The sequence below is a fragment of the Chiloscyllium plagiosum genome, chromosome 28 (assembly GCF_004010195.1).
Source record: "Chiloscyllium plagiosum isolate BGI_BamShark_2017 chromosome 28, ASM401019v2, whole genome shotgun sequence".
Classification (NCBI taxonomy): domain Eukaryota; kingdom Metazoa; phylum Chordata; class Chondrichthyes; order Orectolobiformes; family Hemiscylliidae; genus Chiloscyllium; species Chiloscyllium plagiosum.
The window spans coordinates 45,387,623-45,409,184 of NC_057737.1; the positions used below are offsets into that span (position 1 = coordinate 45,387,623).

At 45.9% G+C, this 21,562-nt stretch overlaps 1 protein-coding gene across 1 annotated transcript in view; it reads right to left on the reverse strand.

Annotated features, from left to right (window-relative positions):
- LOC122564163 (protein spinster homolog 3-like) overlaps window positions 1-21,562 on the reverse strand; it is a 120,439-nt gene that overhangs the window by 2,027 nt on the left and 96,850 nt on the right. The window lies entirely within an intron of this gene.

Here is a 21,562-nt window from a genome sequence, read left to right on the forward strand (position 1 = left end):
GACTGCTCCAAAACATTCACTTTGTACATCGTGTGTATTTCCAAGGGTCAGGAAATCTGATGATAAAAGTGGAACTTTCATTACATAGAAACACAGAAAATAGGAACAGGATTAGGCCATTCAGCCCATTAAGACAAGCGTGGAGGCTGAAAGAACACAGCAAGCCAGGTATCATCAGGAGGTGGAGAAGTCAACGTTCTGGGTGTAACCCTTTTTCAGTCCCAAAGCATTGACTTCTCCACCTCCTGATGCTGCCTGGCTTGCTGTGTTCTTCCAGCCTCCTGCCTCTCTATCTTGGATTCTAGCATCTGCAGTTTTTTTTTGTCTCTAATTTGACCTATTAAACCTGCTCTGCCATTCAATATGACCATGGCTGTCATCCAACTCAGTACTCTGTTTCCACTTTCTCCCCGAATCTTTCGATCCTTTTACATGTAAGAACTAAATTTAACTCCTTCTCGAAAACATTCAATGTTGTGGCATCAACCGCTTTCTGTGGCAGAGAATTCCACAGGCTCACCGCCTCACCCCCCGGGTGAGGAAATTTCTCCTCATCTCAGTCCTACTTGTATCCTTAGACAGTGACGCCTAGGTTTGGACTGTCCAGGCATTTGTAGAATCATACAATCCCTACAGTGTTGAAGCAGGCAATTCAGCCCATCAAGTTTACACCACCCCTCTGAAGAGCGTCTCACCAGCATTTCCCAGGTTAACCTACCCAGCCTGCACATCCCTTCTGAAGAGCGTCTCACCAGCATTTCCCAGGTTAACCTACTCAGCCTGCACATCCCTTGACTATGAGCAATTTAAGTAAAAACAGTGACTGCAGATGCTGGAAACCCAGATTCTGGATTCTGGAAAAGCACAGCAGTTCGGACAGCATCCAAGGAGCAGGGAAATCGACGTTTCGGGCAAAAGCCCTTCATCAGGGATACAGGCAGAGTGATTGAAGGGTGGAGAGATTGCTGTGCTTTTCCAGCACCACTCTAATCCAGAACTATGAGCAACTTAGCATGGCCAATTCACCCTAACCGGCACATCTTTGGACTGTGGAAGGAAACGGGAGCACCCAGAGGAAATGGGGGCACCCAGAGGAAACCTACGCAGACACGGAGAGAATGTTCCATCTCTACACAGATAGTCGTCCGAGGCTGGAATCGAACCTGGATCCCTGGCGCTGTGAGGCAGCATTGGAAACAGCCTTCCTGCATTTACCTGGTCTAGTCCTGTTAGAATTATCCTTTGGGTTTCTATAAGATTCCCGCTTCACTCTTCTAAACTCCAATGAATACAGTCCTAACCAATCCTGAATCAGTCTGGTAAACCTGTGTTGCAATCCCTCCAGCGCCAGACCATCTTTCCTCAGATTAGGAAACCAAAACTGTCCACAATACCGCAGGTGTGGTCTCACCAAGGCCCTGGACAATTGCAATGAGACATTCCTGCCTCTGCACTCGAATCCTCTCACTATGAAAGCCACCACACCATTTGCCTTCTTCACTGCTTGCTGTGCCTGTATGCTTGCTTTCAGCGACCGGTGTACACAGATACCCAGGTCTCATTGCACCTCCCTTTTTCCAAATCTATCGCCATTCAGATAATAATCTGCCTGTCTTTCTTGCCACTAAATTGGATATCTCACATTTATCCACAATATACTTTATTCGCCATGCACTTGCCCACTCACTCATATAAAATGATTTTAAAGTTAATCTATTAATAGATTGAGGTGGGATTTGAACATCTTGTGGGCAGTGGCACAGTGGTTAGCACTGCTGCCTCATAGCGCCAGAGACCCGGGTTCAATTCCCGACTCGGGCGACTGACTGTGTGGAGTTTGCACATTCTCCCCGTGTCTGCGTGGGTTTGCTCCGGGTGCTCCGGTTTCCTCCCACAGTCCAAAGGTGTGCAGGTTAGGTGAATTGGCCATGCTAAATTGCCCGTAGTGTTAGGTAAGGGGTAAAAGTAGGGGAATGGGTGGGTTGCGCTTCGGCGGGTCGGTGTGGACTTGTTGGGCCGAAGGGCCTGTTTCCACACTGTAAGTAATCTAATCTAATCTAATCTAATCTTGCACTCCAATCCCCAAAACTTGGCTTAAATAATGAACCGTCAATGTTTCAGATGTGTGAAAAAAAATCTGTGAATCTTATGATTCTGTCCTGACGAGTGGAAAATAGAATGCCACAGCATAGTTCTTTGTTCAGCAATACTCAAACTGTGTACTAGCAAGTGATTGAAAGTTTAAATAGTTAAGGGGGAGCAGCATTATGCAGGATCACATAATTCAAGAAACACATTATGAAGGATCATTGAGTAAGAAAACAGATTAGCTCTCTCGCCAATTGGCTTTGCTTCAGGAATGGGCAACTGATACATTGGACAAACTTGACAAATCTGTGTACGAAAAAAAATTAACACTTGGTGCTTAGGTAATCTCATGAGCTGAACTCCTTGGTATTTGCCTGATGCCTGTTCATTTCCTTGACAGGACATTATCAAAATCAAAATCAAAAGGCTAATCAGGAAGGAGAGGTCACATCCAGAGTGAGACACAGCCCTGAATGAGTATATAATTTGAGGAATTTGGAGACACCCTGGGATTTTGTTCCAACTGCCTGTGGAAATTGCAGGTGGTATTTTTTTCTCTAGAACTTTTGCGTACAACTTGCACCATCTGGGAAAGTGTAGTCTAAAGTGTCAAAACTTCCTTTTCCTTTTGTGTCACTGACCCACGGTTAACAGTCGTGCCTTTGAGCAGAAACGCATTCATTCAGCTGTCGACAGTCACCGATCTGGCCAGTTCAGTGAGACAGAGCTGAGGCGTTTAGCTCTGTGCAAGGAGACTTGCTGGGAAGCACTTCAGGCTTGCAAACCATTAACTCCATCATGCAAACACAAAATCCATTTGGGTTCAGGGAAATAGTGTGACTGACCACTCTCGGTGCTGCAAGGAACAACATTCCTGCAATGCTGTGAACTGGTAACTGCAGGTGGCAAAACAGCAAAGACCTGGAAAATGAGCCTGTCCCTCAAGCATGTTGTCATTTTGGGTGGGTACTGTCTTCTCAACATTGTAAAAATAAGAGGCAGAGGGTGGACATTTTGATATGGTCAGAGAGAGGGATTCTACCTCTGAACCACATGCAGAGAGGATCTGTGAGCAGAACAACATGGCAAATTAGCTTCATCTTCAGCTTCTTCATCAATGACCTTCCCTCCATCACAAGGTCCGAAGTAGGGATGTTCACCGATGATTGCTCAATGTTCCACACTATTCACAACTCCTCAGATAGTGAAGCAGTCCATGTTCAAATGCAACAAGATCTGGACAATATTCAGGCTTGGGCTGACAAGTGGCAAGTAAAAGTCGTGCCACACAAATGCCAGGTGATGACCATCTCCAATAAGAGACAAACTAACCATTATCCATTGGTATGACCATTATTGATCCCCCCACTAATAACATCCTGGGATTACCATTGACTAGAAACATTACCAGACTCGCTTTATGAATACAGTGGGGACCCTTGTAATGCAGTGGTAATGACCCTACATCTGAGCCAAGAAGCTCAGGATCAAGTCCCACCTTCTCCAGAAATGTGTAATAACATCTCTGAACAAGTTGATGAGAAAGTATTTTTAAATAGAATGACAAAAGAGCAGGTTAAAGGTTGAGAGTTCTGTGACCAGTAACTCACCTCCTGACTCCCCAAATCCTTGCCACCATCAACAAAGCATATGTCAGGTGTGTGATACAGCACTCCCTACTTGCCTGGATGGGTGCAGCTCTAACAACACTCTAACACCATCCAGGACAAATTAGTCTGCTATATTGGCACTACTTTCACCACCTACTATTGACCTCCCATGCTGTTGATGATGCACAGTGGCAGCAATGTGTACCAGACAAAAGATGGACTGGCAAAGAAAGTACAGCAAAGCATGGGAGGCATCATGGCAAGGCTGAGAAGGAGCTGTTAAAAAGACATATAAATCAGAGTCTATCATTATTATGTCCCAAGCTGCAGACACTTTTATGGTATATGCTTCCAGGAAAGGAGATTAAAAAAACACCCACAACCCCTGGTCTGTGTCTCAGAATGGGCTGATGTAGTAATATGTACTAGTCACAGCACGAAGACAGCCATTGTACACCCCTGCATTTCAGGTAAAAGGAAGATTTGCTCTTGCGTTGAGTGCTGGAAGCCAAGGCAAGCTAGTGAAATCACTGCCAAGACGATAATAAGACAAAAAGCCTGCCAGCTAACTGCACAGTCATGATTCTCAAAATCATCTGCTTCACTACTACCATACAACTCAACAGCTGCCATGTTCAATCATCGGACCCAGACTCTGACTTATATGTCTTTTTAACAGCTCCTTTTTAACTAAATGCATATTTCTCATGTATATTGCATTTTATTATACTTCCATGTATTTAGTATCTAATGTATTGACCCTTTCTTTAACTCAAGAAAATTAATCTGGCTCCTTTCTAAGCATCAATATATTTGGTTTGGCAAAAGGTATCCGTGAGGGAAGGGATCTTTCTTAGATGGACCACATTGGAGCTAACCAAGGGAGGGGTTGTGTTAAGATGGGAAGCCAGTTCATATCCTCAGCCTGGAGTTTAACCATTTGGGATGACCCCAGCGGGACCGATTGTGACAGAAGTGTTGGGATCCATCAGGCTGCAGTCACTAGCTTAAGATCGAGATTTTGGATGTAGGTTTGTTCGCTGAGCTGAAAGGGTCATTTCCAGACTAGTAACATCTTCAGTGGACCTCATGTGAAACAATGCTGAAAATTCCTGCTTTCTATTTATATGTTTGGGTTTCTTTGGGTTGGTGATGCCATTTCCTGTGGTGATGTTATTTCCTGTTCCTTTTCTCAGGGGATGGTAGATGGGGTCTAACTCGATGTGTTTGTTGATAGAGTTCCGGTTGGAATGCCATGCTTCTAGGAATTCTCGTGAGTGTCTTTATTTGGCTTGTCCTAGGATGGATGTGTTGTCCCAGTCGAAGTGGTGTCCTTCCTCATCCGTATGTGAGGATACTAGTGAGAGAAGGGTCATGTCTTTTTGTGGCTAGTTGGTGTTCACGTATCCTGATGGCTAGTTTTCTATATATAGAAAGCAGGAATTTTCAGCATTGTTTCGCATGAGGTCCACTGAAGATGTAACCTAGTAAGGTAACGAAACACCTGGAAATGAACCTTTCAGCTCAGCGAGCACACCTACATCCAAAACCTCAACCTGAGCTACAAATCTTCTCAAAGCTCATTCAGATCGAGCTGTCCGGATGCATTTACCAGCCCTGCCCGGTTTCTGGAGCGATTCCCTTCTGTCCAGAGATCTTAGGATGGAGGGGGTGGGGGTGAGAATCTGTCTGCTTATTCACATGAAGGCTGACAGTAACAAAACTCACCATCCCAACTGGATGATCCTCTTGCTGAGTCGAGGGGCAGTTAATAATGGTGATGACCCAATCACTAATGGGGTTGCTGACTGATTCCCCTCCTCTCTAGGCTCTGCCAGGTAACTGCAGGGGCTGCAACCATATAACTAGGCGATGCTGGAACAATTGTGGGCGGCACGGTGGCACAGTGGTTAGCACTGTTGCCTCAGCGCCAGAGACCCGGGTTCAATTCCCGCCTCAGGCGACTGACTGTGGTGGAGTTTGCACAATCTCCCCGTGTCTGCGTGGGTTTCCTAAATGTAGGGGGGGGGGGTGGGTTGCGCTTCAGCGGGTCGGTGTGGACTTGTTGGGCCGAAGGGCCTGTTTCCACACTGTAAGTAATCTAATCTAATCTAATTGTGCAACCACCTTTAACAGTTTTTAAGGAGTTCAGCTTAATTTTCTTTTCCTTTCCGAAACAAATGGCTTTATCCAGAGAGAATAACAACCCCAATCCCCGTGCAATGAACCCAAAAGAGACAATAAAATCCCAGAGATGCATCTATGCTTTTCCACAAATTACTCCAGCTCCCTGCATTGCAGTCCAGAACCATGCCAGAAAACTCCATCGATTTATTTACTGTTAATTATTAGGCCTGACTGAAGGCCTAATAATTACTGAATTATTGCCAACTGAAGGCAATAAACATCACCAAGCATGAATTGTCAAATTAAATGAGATGATTAATCTTCTGGAGGTGCCCATGTTTTCCTTTCTGTTACAGGGTGGTAGTGGGAGATGAGTGAACATTATTCCATTATTCCATCAGCAATTCTCCTCCACTGCAGATGGTCAAGAACCTTTATCCACTAATCTCTAAATGTATGGCACAACGATCAAAAGGCTCCACCATCAGAAGCAATGTTTTACTCACTATCAGACTTTTATTAGGAGCTATGCCCCTCCTGGGGTCACAGACACTCCATTTGGGATTGTGAGATGGCCCTGTTCCCATGGTGACTGTGGAGAGGAGATGGAGCAGTCCAGTTGCTGACCAAGCTGCTGCTAAACATCAGGGGGACAAAAAGCCTCAAGTGCTCATTCTCTTCAGAAAACACTTCTAACATCGGGCTGAAGTAGGCCATTGTGCACAGACTCAGTGCAGTCAATCAATTGCTTACCGAGTCAATCAATCGCTTACTGAGTCAATCAATCGCTTACCGAGTGGGGGATAATGCAAGAGGTCATGCACTGAGCTGCCAAGGTGAGAACACTTTGACTGTGTTGCTGCTCTTGTCTGCCTGTGGTACAGGCTCTTCAGCCTGGACCAAAGACCCAGGGTCAACTGGACCAAACAGGCAAGGGGAATGGGACCAGGAGTGAATGTGGCAAGATCAGTTGAGTGAGTGAGTGGAATTTGGGAAGAGGTGGAGTTAAGGGAGTGAGTGAGTGGGGGAATAATGACTGGGAAAAGGGACAGTTGAATGAGTAAGTAGAGGGAGTTTGAGAAGAAGTGCGTTTTACTCATGGGACATGGGCATCCCTGGGCCAGCATGTATTGCTTATCCCTAGTTGCCCTCGAGAAGATACTGGTGAGCTGTCTCCTTGAATCACTGCAGTCCATGTACTGTAGGGAGGTTCACAATGCCCTGAGGGAGGGAATTCTAGGTCACTTTGACCCAGCGACACTGAAGGAATGGTGATATATTTCAAAGTCAGATTGGTGACTGGCTTAAAGGGAAACTTGCACGGGTAGTGTTTCCACGTACTGCCATTGTCCTTCTAGATGGAAGAGGTTGGAAGGTGTTGTCTAAGGATCTTCAGTGAATTTCTGCAGTGCACCTTGTAGATAGTACACACTATTGCTACTGAGCGTCAGTGGTGGGGGGAGTGGACGCTTGTGAATGCAGTGCCAATCAAGTGGGCCGCTTTGTCCTGGATAGTATCAAGCTTCTTCAGTGTTGTTGGAGCTACACCCATCCAGGGAAGTAAGTAGAGGGAGTTTGGGAAGAGGGGCAGTTGCGTGAGTGAGCGGTGGAACAGTGTTTGGGAAGAGAGATGTGTGGGTCTGTCGGGGGAGGGATGATGGAAAAGAGGTATCTGTATGTTTGTGCATGTGTGTGTGTGTGTTAGGGGCAGAGGGGCTCATGTAAATGGGTATGTTGTGGTTGTCAGCAGGAAGAGGGATTTACTAAGTCTTCTGTCACCAGAGAATATGAAAAACCTGGAAAACTCACAGAACTTCATAAAATAATACCATTTTTACAAAATGTTTGAAAAGCGTAGATGTTCATATTTATCTGACATCTGTTAATCTGTTTTCTCTTGAGCAGAGGAGACTGAGGGGGTACACGTTTGAGGTGTACAAGATTATGAGGGGTCCAGACAGGGTGAATAGAGAGCAGCTGTACCCCTTGGTTTAGGGGTCAATCATGAGAGAGCACAGCTTTAGGGTAAGGGACAGCAGATTCAGAGGGAACTTAGGGAAAAACGTATTCAGTCAGCAGGTGGTGGGAATCTGGAATGCACTGTCTGGGAAGGTAATGGAGGCTTGAAGCCTTACAATCTTTAAAAATATTTGGATGAGTACTTCAAATATGATAGCATTCGAGGATATGGGACAAATGCAGGAAATTGGGATTAGTGCACCTTTTGTAGTAGTTACGTCAGTGTGGACTTGATGGGCCGAAGGGTCATTTCTGCCTTTATGGCTCTATGAATCTATAAATTTCAATAATCATATACTAATCATTACTTTATTGGTACTGCATTTTTGCTGATGTCTCAGGTCTTGAAAAAACTGTCTAGGGAGGTGACGGCCTATGACTGTACTGCTGATCCAGAGACCCAGGTAATGTCCTGGGGACCTGGGTTCAAATCCTATCAAAGCAATAAAAGGGAAAATCTGGAATTAAGAGTCTAATGATGCCTTGAATCCATTGTCAATTGGTGGAAAAGCCCACCTGGTTCGTTATTGTTCTTTAGGGAAGGAAACTGCCATCCTTACCTGGTCTGGCCTACATGTGACTCCAGACCCACAGCAATGTGTTTGCCTTTAACTGCCCTCTGGGTAATTACGGCTGTGCTCGAAATGCTGGTCTAGCCAGCGACATCTTCATTCCATGTTTGAATAATAACAAAAAAACCCACCTTTAACCTTCCTTCAACCCACTGGGACTGTCCGTAAATCACACATAACTAAGTTTATTCCATCAATTAGTACCGACAGACAGTAATCCACCGAACCCGAGAAAGACAATGCTCAGACAGACAGGTGCAAACAGCGTTGTTTCAAAGAGACGGTTCACTCTCACCTTCACAGAGAAACAGCAATAATGGAGACTTCACCAATGCAGCGTGAAACAGTAAATGGTATTCCTTAATGGCTGACCTTTCCTCTCCATTGTTATTTTCCACTTACAATTCATTCTTATTAAGATGTAATAAAAGTCACAACACATTTTTACAGTTACATTTTTGTTTGATTTTATCTGACAAGTATGAATCGACAAACTGCAGGGTGGTGGGAAATGACCCTTAATATAAAATCTAGGCTTACACTCTGGTGCAGTACCTGAAATGCTGTACTGTCAGAGGTGCTGGCTTTCAAAGAACATGTTAAAACCTCTCTGGCAGTCCTGCCTTATGGATATACATGATCCCACAGCACATTTTTGCAGAGTTTTCCCTGGCGTCCCAGCCCAGAACCAGCAGATGTCCAGGTGTTCAGCATATTGCTGTTTGTGGGATCTTGCTGTGTTCAAATTAGATGTTGAATTTCCTGCAGGCTAACAGTCACTATACTTCTGAAATATTTCATTGGCTGTGCATCACTTTAGGACATCATGAAAGAAGCTGCAAAAATGCAATTTGAGTTTGCTAAATAAAGAGACTGGCTTTCAACACTTTACACTTTGCAATTATCAGGATAATTGCAAGAATGCCAAATTACAAACGGGAGCAATCATTGATACTGTGCGACAGAAGGGTCCTGATTGGTTAGTAAGTTGGCTTGATTCTTCAAAGCAATACCTTGACCATTGACTTGCCAACCAATCAGCACTCTTACCCGCTGTAGGATAATTTGTCACTGCTTTTAAAATTTGACATTCTTGAATCTGTCCTGTTGAGTGTAAGATGAAAATCTTTGACAGCGTTTCTTAACTTTTGTATGCAACATTTTCTTTTGAACTTTGATAGCCATTGATAGAACTGAGAAGTAAATGACCAATGGTTAACACAAAGATCAATGTTGGGTCCACTGTTTTTCGTCATTTATATAAATGATTTAGATGTGAATATAGGAGGTCTGCTTAGTAGGTTTGCAGATGACACCAAAATTAGAGGTGTGGTAGAGTACAACGGATCTTGATCAGATGGGCCAATGGATCGAGGAGTGGCAGATGGAGTTTAATTTAGATAAATGTGGGACGCTGCATTTTGGAAAGGCAAATCAGGGCAGCACTTATACACTTAATGGTAAGGTCCTGGGCAGTGTTGCTGAACAGAGAGACTTTGGAGTGCAGGTTCATAGCTTCTTGAAAGTGGAGTCGCAGGAAGATAGCAGAATGAAGAAGGCGTTTGGTATGCTTTCCTTTATTGGTCAGAGTTTGAGAATCGGAGTTGGGAGGTCATGTTGAGACTATACAAGACATTGATTCAGGGACAATTGGAATACTGCACGCAATTCTGGTCTCCCTATTCCAGGAAGGATATTGCGAAACTTGAAAGGGTTCAAAAAAGATTTACAAGGATGTTGCCAGGGTTGGAGGTTTTGAGCTAAAGGGAGAGGCTGAATAGGCTGGGGCTGTTTTCCCTGGAGCGTCGGAGGCTGAGGGGTGACCTTATAGAGGCTTATATGGGGCATGGATAGGATAAATGGACAATGTCTTTTCCCTGGGATGGGGAAGTCCAAAACTAGAGGGCACAGGTTTAGGATGAGAGGTGAAAGATTTAAAAGGGATCTAAAGGGCAACTTTTTCACGCAGAGGGTGGTGCATGTATAGAATGAGCTGCTAGAAGAAGTGGTGGAGGCTGGTACAGTTACAACATTTCAAAGGCATCTGGATGGGTATTGAATAGGAAGAGTTTGGAGGGATAAGGGCTCGGTGCTGGCAAATGGGACCAGACTTATTCAGGATATCTGGTTGGCATGGACAAGTTGGACCAATGGGTCTGTTTCCGTGCTGTATATCTCTATGACTCTAGGTTTTCCTTTATAGCAGGAGCTGGTGATTTGTGACCATGTCCCACAGTTTGGGTCAGGTCAAAGTCTGTAGATCCTATCATCAGAACATTCGGAAGCTAGATGTTGGGCCCAGTTCACCTTTGTTGCCAAGGTAACAGCAGTGAGAAAATGAGTGCAGCTTGAATCTGGTTATACGATTGTGTGGCTATTTACTTGTTTTCATTGTTGGGAAGATATCACACGAAAGGCTATTTAGTAAGATGAGAACCCATGGAGGTGGGGCGATTCACCATTTGGATAAGGAGGGCATTTTCAAGATGGCAACCTGTAATTGGTGGGGTGCCACAGGCATCAGTGCTGGGGCAACCTATATTAATGACTTGGATGAGGAAAGTGAATTTACTGACACCGAGTCTGCGGGTGTCACAAAAGTAAGTGGTGAGGATGACACAAAGAGTCTACAGTGTGGTGTTGATAGGTTAAGTGAAGTGAGCAAGAACTTTGCAGATGGAACATAAAGTGGGAAAATGTGGGATTGTATATTTAGAATATAGGAGTTTTATTTAAATGCAAGACTGCAGAAAGCTACAGCACAGAGGGATTTGAGGGTGCTATTGGTAACAGGGAAGGCAAATGAATGTTATTTCAAAGGGAACGGAGTACACGTTGTTCTGCTATAACCCACGTTTCGTTAACACAAATTTGCGATAGCACGATTGACAAATTGGGAACACTATTTTGAAAGCACAAAGTTTTAAAGTGTGTATTGGTTATAACGTGATTCCGGCCCCATTTGTTTAAATGGTGCAGCTATTACATGATATTCTTATAACACGGGATTGCACAAGAATGGAACTACCGCGTTATAGAAGAACTGACTGTACAGAAGTAGGGTGACTTTGCTAAAACCTTACAAGACACTTGTCAGACCACAGTGGCAATACAGTGAACAGTTTCAGTTCCCTAGCTAAGGAAAGATGTACTGGCATTGAAGACAGGCCAGGGAAGGTTCACTGGATTGATCCTGGTATGAAGAGATTGTTTTATGTGGAAAGGTTCAGTGGGTTGTTTAAAAGAATGAGAGACACTGTACTCCCTGACCAGGCCCTTTGTCCCCACCTCTGTGAGCCCTGGAAAAGCACAGTATAGTTAAAGGGGCCAGTGAGAGGGCTGAAGGTTGAGAAAACCTGCCCTTCACGGGATGACCAGCAAACACCAACCCAGCTCTACTCATGGCCGGCAGAGAAACTGCGAGCTGTTGCTTGCACTGTGCTGACAACCCACGGAAACTAAGATCACCGGATTATATTTGTGGTACAGAGCTGACGACAGGGCTCCTGAGCACCTTTCATTACTTCAACATCAATCATCACCTTGTCGCAGAAACCACGGACCTCCAGCTGAGTCAAATAACCCTTAGCTTCACGTGAATGAGGTCGGAATAGCTTCTGTCCAATTTTGTTGACAAGCTCCAAATGCACTGACAAAAGGAATGAATATTATTGGCTTTGGTTAAGGTGCTGTGTGCTGGGCCACAGTTTGGTTTGAGCAGTTTGAACAATGTCTTTCTGAATGCTTCTTTGTTTGATTTCCAGCTCTATGTCACTTTGCTCCATTTTCTTATGTTTTTCTGTCGCTCAGCAGCACCCAGCCCAGAATGTGGGGGAGCAGCCTGTTCCCATGCGCCCCTTCACCCCGGGAGAAGGTCATCTCTACAAAACGCCAACCTGCACACAGAGGGAAAGGGGGGGCTGCACGTTGATTTGATTTATTTATTGTCATGTGTATTTTCTTACAAGATACGGTGAGGAGTGTAGCATAGCGTCGCCACTTTCTGGCACCATCTTAAAACTCAGAAAAATAAACTAAAACATAGAATATAAAGGCAGAAGAATAAAGAAGGAAACGTGTTGAACTTGACAGGTCTTCGTTTTAAGTGCTCCACCATAGACCATAGGTCTCATGGCCAGGTACAAGTCCCCTTCACGTATCACCACTAGAACGGAAGTCGCCACCATTTGGTGCCATCCAAAGGTTTGTAGGTTCGGGTGAACTGGCCATGCTAAATTGCCCCATAGTGTTCAGGGATGTGTAGGTTAGGGTGAACTGGCCATGCTAAATTGCCCCATAGTGTTCAGGGATGTGTAGGTTCGGGTGAACTGGCCATGCTAAATTGCTCCATAGTGTTCAGGGATGTGTGGGTTAGGGTGAACTAGCCATGCTAAATTGCCCCATAGTGTTCAGGGATGTGTGGGTTAGGTGCATTAGTCAGGGGTAAATGTAGAGTAATAGGGTAGAGGAATGGTCTGGGTGGTTTAATCTTCGAAGGGTTACTGTGGACCTGTTGGGCTGAATGGCCTGTTTCCACACTGCAGGAATTCTATGAAGATTCTCTGATCTCACCACCAATGACGCCCTCGCGACTATGGGTCCTCACTGGTCCTCATCAATGCAGATGTCAGGTGCCCGTACTGGCTCAAACTTGACTCTATCACCACCCTGAGTCCACTTTGGGCCCACCTCACTGATGCAGCCGCTGCACACACTACTGGGCCTCATGCGTGCCTCCAATACCACCTCCATGAATCTGCGCTGGACATAGACACCAACAGAAACCCAAACTCACCTTTTCGGGACTGCAGTGACGTGGGAACTGAGCTGGCATGACATTTTGCACACTGCCCTTTGGTGGGTGGTCTACCAACTGTGAGTCAGTCTCAGGAAGGCCACTTGGAGAGATGTGGGGGAACAGCTGCCAATTGAGACAATTAAGGAGCCTGGTTTTTTACTTGCTTGTGAGATATGGGCATAGCTGGTTAGGCCAGCACTTATTACTCACTGCGAATTGCTGAGAAGGCAGTTAAGCGTCAACAATGTTGTTATGGGTCTGGAGTTACATGTAGGCCAAACCAGGTAAAGATGGCAGATTCCCTCCCCTAAGTCACATGAGCAAACCAGATGATCGACAATTCTAAACAATTGACAATTAGCTCACCATTAGACTAACTTTTAAATTCCAGATTTCTATTGAATTCAAATGTCACCATCTGCCATAGTAGGATTTGAAGCCATTTCTGCAGACCATTCATCTGGGGTTCTGAATTGTATGCCAGTGGTTATGCCATCACAGTAGCATGGGCGGCACGGTGGCACAGTGGTTAGCATTGCTGCCTCACAGCGCCAGAGACCCGGGTTCAGTTCCCACCTCGGCAACTGCCTGTGTGGAGTTTGCACATTCTCCCAGTGTCTGCGTGGGTTTCCTCCGGGTGCTCCGGTTTCCTCCCATACTCCAAAAATGTGCAGGTCAGATGAATTGGCCATGCTAAATTGCCTGTAGTGTCAGATGAAGGGGTAAATGTAGAGGAATGGGTCTGGGTGGATCGCTCTTCGGAGGGTTGGTGTGGACCCCACACCACCCCACTCCGGCCTATCACCCTCACCTTGACCTCCCTCCACCTATCGCATTTCCAAAGCCCCTCCCCCAAGTCCCTCCTCCCTACCTTTTATCTTAGCCTCTGGACACATTTTCCTCATTCCTGAATAAGGGCTTATGCCCGAAACGTCGATTCTCCTGCTCCTTGGATGCTGCCTGATCTGCTGCGCTTTTCCAGCAACACATTTTCAGCTCTGATCTCCAGCATCCGCAGTCCTCACTTTCTCCTCGTGGACTTGTTGGGCCAAAGGGCCTGTTTCCACACTGTAAGTAATCTAATTTAATCACCTCCCCATTAAGGCCTCTCCCTGCTTAGTTCACACAATGGCTGAAAGGGGGTCAGTTAAAAAAGGCACCCTCTGTGTGTATGTCACAGTTCACTACTAAATCAACCTCCCCGTACCAAACTCTGGCCCTGGCCACTTGGCCCCCGCTACAGCAGTGGAGGTAGTGGAGGTGGAGGCTGTAGTTTGGATGCAAAACAATCAGGCTGCTTTGTTCTAAATGGTTTTGAGCTTTTTGAGTGCAGCTGGAGCTGCCTTTATTCAGATAAGTAGGGCGTATTCTCTCACACTCCTGACCTGTAGATGGTGGATGGTCTTCGGGGAATTGGGAGCAATGGGGAACAACTGCACTTTTGACTTTATGATGAAGGGAAGGTTACTGTTGAAGCAGCTCAAGATGGTTGGGCTATGGACATCACCCTAAGGAACTCCTGCAAGGATGTCATGGAGCTGAGATGACTGATCTCCAACAATCACATCTTCCTATGGACCAGGTATGACTCCAACTGGAGGAGAGATTTCCCTCCTAATTCCCACTGACACCAGCTTTGGTAGGACTCTTTAAATACCACATTCAGAGAAACGCTGTCGAGACGTCAAAGGCTGTTGCTCTCATGTCACATCTGGAATTTGGCTCTTTTGTCCATGTTTGAACCATGGCTGTATTGAGGTTTGGGGCCACCTGTGGATCACTTAGTACACTTTCGCCTCTGAGTCCCACTCAAGACAAAATCTAGGCTAACACTCGCCTGCAAGACTGAGGGAATGTTGTACTGTTGAGGGCTTCTCTTCAGATGTGCTCTGGTGGATATAAAAGATCCCAAAGCATTATTCTGCAGGAGGGTCATGCAAGGCATGTTGGCGAATATCAACCCTTGACCAGTAGCACAAGCAGATTACACAGTCAACTTCACATTGCTGTTAGTGGGAGCTTGCTGTGTGCAAATTGGTCACATCACAACAGTGGCTACATTACAGAAGTACTTAGAGCATAAGCACTAGGAGCAGGAGTAGGCCATCTGCCTCATCGGGCCTGCTCCACCATTCAGTATGATCATGGCTGATCTTTTCATGGACTCAGATCCACTTACCCGCCTTCTCACCATAACCCATACTTCCTTTACTGTTCAAAAATCTATCGATCTTTGCCTTGGAAACATTGAATGAGGTAGCCTCAACTGTTTCAGGGAATTCCACAGATTCATAACCCTTTGGAAGAAGTAGTTAGTTCCTCCTCAGCTCAGTCCTAAATCTGGTCATCCTTATTTTGAGGCGATGTTCCCTTAATTGTAGTTTCATCTGCCAGTGGAAACAATCTCCCTACTTCAATTGTATTTTTTCCCTTCATAATTTTATATGTTTCAATAGGATCCCCACTCCATCTTCTAAATTCCAATGAATATAGTCCCAGTCTACTCAAATTCTTCTCACAAGTCATCCCTCCCAATTCTGGAATAAACCTAGTGAATCTCCTCTGCACATTCTCCAGTGGCTTGTTGATTGCAAAGTTATGGGATGTGAAAGGAGCTATATAAATGTAGATTTTCTTAGATGCTTTGGGAGGATGAAGAAAGTGATGAGGAGATTGGAGACATTTGAACAGAGTGGAGAAGTGAGACTGTTTCCTCACAGCAGAGATGGCGAACAGGAGATTTGATAGAGGCATTTAAAACCAGGAAGTGTTTGGATTGAGAGAAAATGCACTCAATGCCTAAAGGGCTGATAAGTGGGGACCTAGAATGAAGGTGATTAGCAAACAAATCAGCAGTGAATTGAGGAAAAACTCTTTGATGCAGCAGTGGTTGGGATTTGGAACGTACTGTTTAATAGATATCGATCCAATAGTAACTTTCTAACAGAATTGGTTAAAGTGCAGTAAGAAAGTGTGGGAAACTGAGGCCATCTGGGCCACTCTTCAAAGGATCCTGCACAGCCTTGATGGACCAAATGGCCTCATTCTGTGTCAGGCTTTGCAATCAGCCACTTGCTTACAGTGGACAGGATAGAGGCAGCCAGCGGCAGTCATGAAAGACTCAATGGAGGGGGGGGGGATATAGGGAGAAGAGAGGGATGGAGCTGGGAGAGAAGAAAGTCGAGCTGGGGTGACCGCCGATCCCAGTAACCAGTACTTCTGCTACGTTTTTGCATGCTTTTGCTCGATCTGGAGTAGTGGGGGGGCGAATGGGGGGGGGGGGGGGGGTTTAGCTCCAATTGTATTGGGTTTGCTTTAACAATCTCATTGTCAGTCCCCCCCCCCCTTCCCCATCCCAGATCCATTTGCAGGTTGTGTCCTGGTCAGGTTTCACAGAGTTTACATTCACTACTCCTTCGGTTTGGTCTGTGTTTCATTTCAAAAAAAAAATCTCATCACCGTGTATAAAAATACTGGAAGCGTTACAAAGTGCTAAGCGCGTGGAAACCTGACTGTCGGCATTAAGTTAATTGTCACCTTCTGATGATGCACTGGTTTAGACAAGCTGGATTAAACAGCCCTACAGTGCACAGCAGTGGCACCACGCAGAGAGGTTGTTTTGAATGCAATTTCACATCCAAGTCAGCCATTCCTAGGGGCTTATTAGTGTAATTCTTCCCTCTCATCTCTGCAACAAGGACCGGTTAAAAATAACAATTTTTTTGCCCTCAAGTGCAGTGAATCACACCACCATTCCACTCAATGGCCTAACTCTTTCCAAATCACTGTCACTCTGAGTCTGTAGTTGGCAGACTCAATCCATGAGCTAATTGTACAGTCTGGTTTTACTGAGGCACCTCACTGACAGGGGTCAAGGCAAGGTTCTGAGGGAGCTTGATACGGCAGGTGCTGAGGGTTTCTGTTGGTCGGGGAATCTAGGACAAAGGATCGGTGGAATTCTCTATCCCAGAGAGTTTTGGATGTCCCATCGCTAAGTACATGTCAGGCTCCGACAGACACAGCTTTGGTCTCTTGTGGAACATAAGAAAGGATGAGTCAAGACTAAGAGTAGGCCATTTGACCCCTTGAGTCTTCTTCACCATTCAATAGGATCATGACTGGTCTAACTACAACCTCCGATCCACATTCCCGCATACTCCCAAAGATCTTTCACCCCCTTGTTTACCAAGAACCTAATTTACCTCCACCTTAAAAATATTCAAAAGGCTTTGCTTCCACATTTTTAGAAAAAGAGTTACAAAGATTCTCAATCTTCAGAGCAACAATTTCACCTTTTCTGTCATAAATGAGCGACGCCCAATTTTTAAACAGTGATCCCTTGCTCTAGACTCTCCCACAAGAGGAAACATCCTCTCCACATCCACCCGGTCATGTCCCCTCAGGACCTTATCTGTTCCACTTCCTACTTTTCTTGACTACAGAGGACACAAGTCAGAGTGTGGTGCTGGGAAAGTGCAGCCAATCAGGCGGCATCAGAGAAGCAGGAGAATTGACGTTTCGAGCATAAGCCCTTCATCAGGAATGAGGTTTGTGGCCCCAAGAGGGGAGCTGAGAGATAAATGGGAGGAGGTGGGGCTGGGGGGGAAGGGAGGTGGGAATGCGATAGGTAGATGAAGGTGGGGGGGGAAGGAGATAGGTTGGAGAGGAGGATGGACCGGACAGATGGGAAGGAAGATGGACAGGTAGGACAATGCAAGAGGAAATGAGGAAACTGGTGAAATCCATATTGATCCTCTGTGGTTGGAAGGTCCCAAGGCGGAAGATGAGGCATTCTTCCTCCAGGCGTCAGGTGGTTAGAGTTTGGCAGTGGAGGAGGCCCAGGACTTGCATGTTCTTGGTGGAGCAGGAGGGGGAGTTAAAGTGTTGGGCCACCGGGTAGTGGGGTTGTTTAGTGCATATGTCCCAGAGACAACTGAAACATTCCGCAAGTTGGCGTCCTGACAAACAAGCCTAGTTTGTCCAATCTTTCTTCATCAGACAACCTGCTCATTCCAGGTATTAATCTAGTAAGCTTTCTCTAAACTGCTTTCAATGCACTTACAGCATTCCTTATGTCAGGTAATCAAAGTTGTATACAGTACTCCAGACGTGGTCTCACCAATGTCCTGTTTAACTGAAGCATAACCTCCCTACTCTTAAACTCAGTTCCCCTCACAACAGACTAGACATTCTGTTAGCTTTCCTGATTACTTGTTGTACCTCCATACTAACCTTCTGTAATTCATACATTCGGACACCCAGATCTCTCTGCCTCTCAAAACTCTGCAACCTTAATGACATAGCGAGGAAAAGGGATGAGGACCTGAAAAGTGAATATAGGGCAGCACGAGCAGAGTAGTAATTTCAGGATTGCTACCGGTACCACAGGCTAGTGAGGCTAGAAGCAGAGAGCGAGAGCAGCTGAACATGTGGCTACAAAGCTGGTCTAGGAGGGAGGGCTTCAGATATGTGGATTACTGGGATACCTTCTGGGGAAGGGGGGACCTGCACAAGGAGGATGGGTTGCACCTGAACAGGAGGGGCACCAATATCCTGGGTTGAAGGTTTGCCAGAGCTCTTTGGGAGGGTTTGATAGGGAGATGGGAACCGGAGCTACAGATCAGAGGATGGAGTAGCTGGTGAACAGACAGATACAGCGTGCGGACAGTCTGTGAGGAAGGATAGATAGTTATAGGGCAAAGCTGCAGTCAGTGTGATGAGTTGAAGTGTGTCTATTGTAACACGAGAAGTGTCAGGAATAAGGTGATGAACTTAAAGCATGGATCAGTACTTGGAGCTACGATGTTGTTGTCATTATGGAGACTTGGATATCACAGGGGGAGGACTGGTTGTTAGACGTTCTGGGGTTTAGATGTTTCAAAAGGAATGGGAGGAGAAAGGTGGGTGAGTGGCATTGTTAATCAGTGATAGTATCACACCTGTAGAAAGGGAGGGCGTTGAGGAGGGTTTGTCCACAGAGTCAGCGTGGGTGGAAGTCAGGAACAGCAAAGGAGCAGTCACTTTATTGGGAGTTTTCTACAGACCCCCCCCCGCCCCCCAATAACAACAGAGACACAGAGGAGCAGATTGGGAGACAGATTTTGGAAAGGTGCAGAAGTAACAGGGTTGTTGTTATGGGTGACATCAACTTCTCTAAGATTGATTGGAACTTCCTTAGTGCAAATAGTTTGGATGGAGCAGACTTTGTCAGATGTGTCCAGGAAGGATTCCTCACACAATATGTAGATTGTCAAAAAGTGTGGTGCTGGAAAAGGACAGCCACTCAGGCAGCATCTGAGGAGCAGAAGAATCGATGTTTCGGGCATAAGCTCTTCATCAGGAATGTGGTGGAAGGGTAGGCCGAGAGAAGATGGCTTGGAAGGCAATAGCTAGAAGAAGGTGGGAGGTGGTGGTGATAGATCAGACCAGTGGGTGGAACGGATAGGTGGGAAGGAAGATCGACAGGTTGGACAGTTCAAGAGGGCGGTGCCAAGTTGGAAGGTTGGATCTGAGATAAGGTAGGGGGAGGGGAGGTGAGGAAACTATTGAAGTCGATGTTGATGCTGTGTGGTTGGAGGGTCCCAAGGTGGAAGATGATGCGTTCCTCCTCCAGGCATCAGGTGGCTTGGATTTGGCAGTGGAGGAGGCCCATGACTTGCGTGTCTTTGGCGGAATGGGAGGGGGAATTGAAGTGATTGGCGGCACCGCGGTGGGTTTGTTGGGTGTGTGTGTCCCGGAGATGTTTCTGAAACATTCCACAAGTTGGCATCCTGTCTCTCCAATGTAGAGGAGACTACATCTGGGGCAACGGACACAGTAGATGAGGTGTTTAGATGTGCAGGAAAGTCTCTGCCAGACCTGGAAAGTTCCTTTGGGGCCTTGGATGGAGGTGAGAGGGAGGTGTGGGTGCAGGTTTTACAGCTCTTATCGTGGCAATGGGAAGGTGCTGGGATCTACATATCGCATTCCTAGCTACCTTCCCCCCAGCCCCACCCTCCTCCCATTTATCTCTCAGCCCTCTTGGCCACCTCACATTCCTGATGAAGAGCATATGCCAGAAACATCGATTCTCCTGCTCCTCAGATGCAGCCTGACCGGCTGTGCTTTTCCAGTGCCACACTTTTTGACTCTGATCTCCAACATCTGCAGTCCTCACTTTCTCCTCAATATGTAGGTAGGCCAACTAGAGGGGAAGCCATATTGGATTTGGTGCTTGGCTCCAAACTAGGTCAGGTGTCAGATCTCTTGGTGGGAGAGCATTTCGGTGATAGTGTCACAACTCCCTGACCTTTACTGTAATCTTGGAGAGGGATCGGAGCAGACGGTATGGGAAAGTATTTAATTGGCAGAGGGGGAATTACAATGCTATTAGGCGGGAACTGTGGAGCACATATTCTCAGAAATACACAACAGAAAACTGGAGGTTGTTTAGGGAGCACTTGCTGTGAGTGCTGGATAGGTTTGTCCCACTGAGTGGTGGTAGGGTGAAGGAACCTTGGGTGATAAAGGATATGGAACATCTAGTCAAGAGGAAGAAGGAAGTTTACTTAAGGTTGAGGAAGCAAGGATCAGACAGGGCTCTAGAGGGTTACAAGGTAGCAAGGAAGGAACTGAAGAATGGACCTAGGAGAGCTAGAAGGAGGCATGAAAAAGCCTTGGTGGGTATAAGTAAGGAAAACTCCAAGATGTTCTACACTTATGTGAGAAACAAGAAGATGGCCAGAGTGAGGGTAGGGCCGATGAGGGAGAACGGAGGGAACTTGTGCCTGGAGTCGCAGGAGGTCCTCAATTAACACTTTGCTTTAGTATTCTCTACTGAGAGGGACCTTGTTCTTTGTGAGGACAGCATAAAACAGGCTCTAACAGGTTGACGTTAAGAAAGAGGATATGCTGGAAATTTTGAAAAACATGAGAATAGATAAGTTCCTTGGGCCAGATGGGATATACCCAAGGTTACTACAGGAAGCAAAGGAAGAGATTGCTGCACTTTTGAATTCTTTGAGGATGTGACAAACATGTTGATGAAGGTAGAGCAGTGGATGTAGCATACATGGATTTTAGAAAAACATTTGATAAGGTTCCCCATGGTGGGCTCATTCAGAAAGTAAGGAGGCATGGGATACAGGGAAACCTGGCTGTCTGGATACAGAATTGACTGGTCCATTGAAGACTTGGATGAAGAAGTGGAAGGGTGGGTTAGTAAGTTTGCCGATGACAGGAAGGTTGGTGGAGTTGTGGATAGTGTGGAGGGCTGTTGTAGGTTGCAACTGGACATTGACAGGATGCAGAGCTGGGCTGATAAGTGGCAGATGGAAAAGTGTGAAGTGATTCACTTTGGAAGGTTGAAA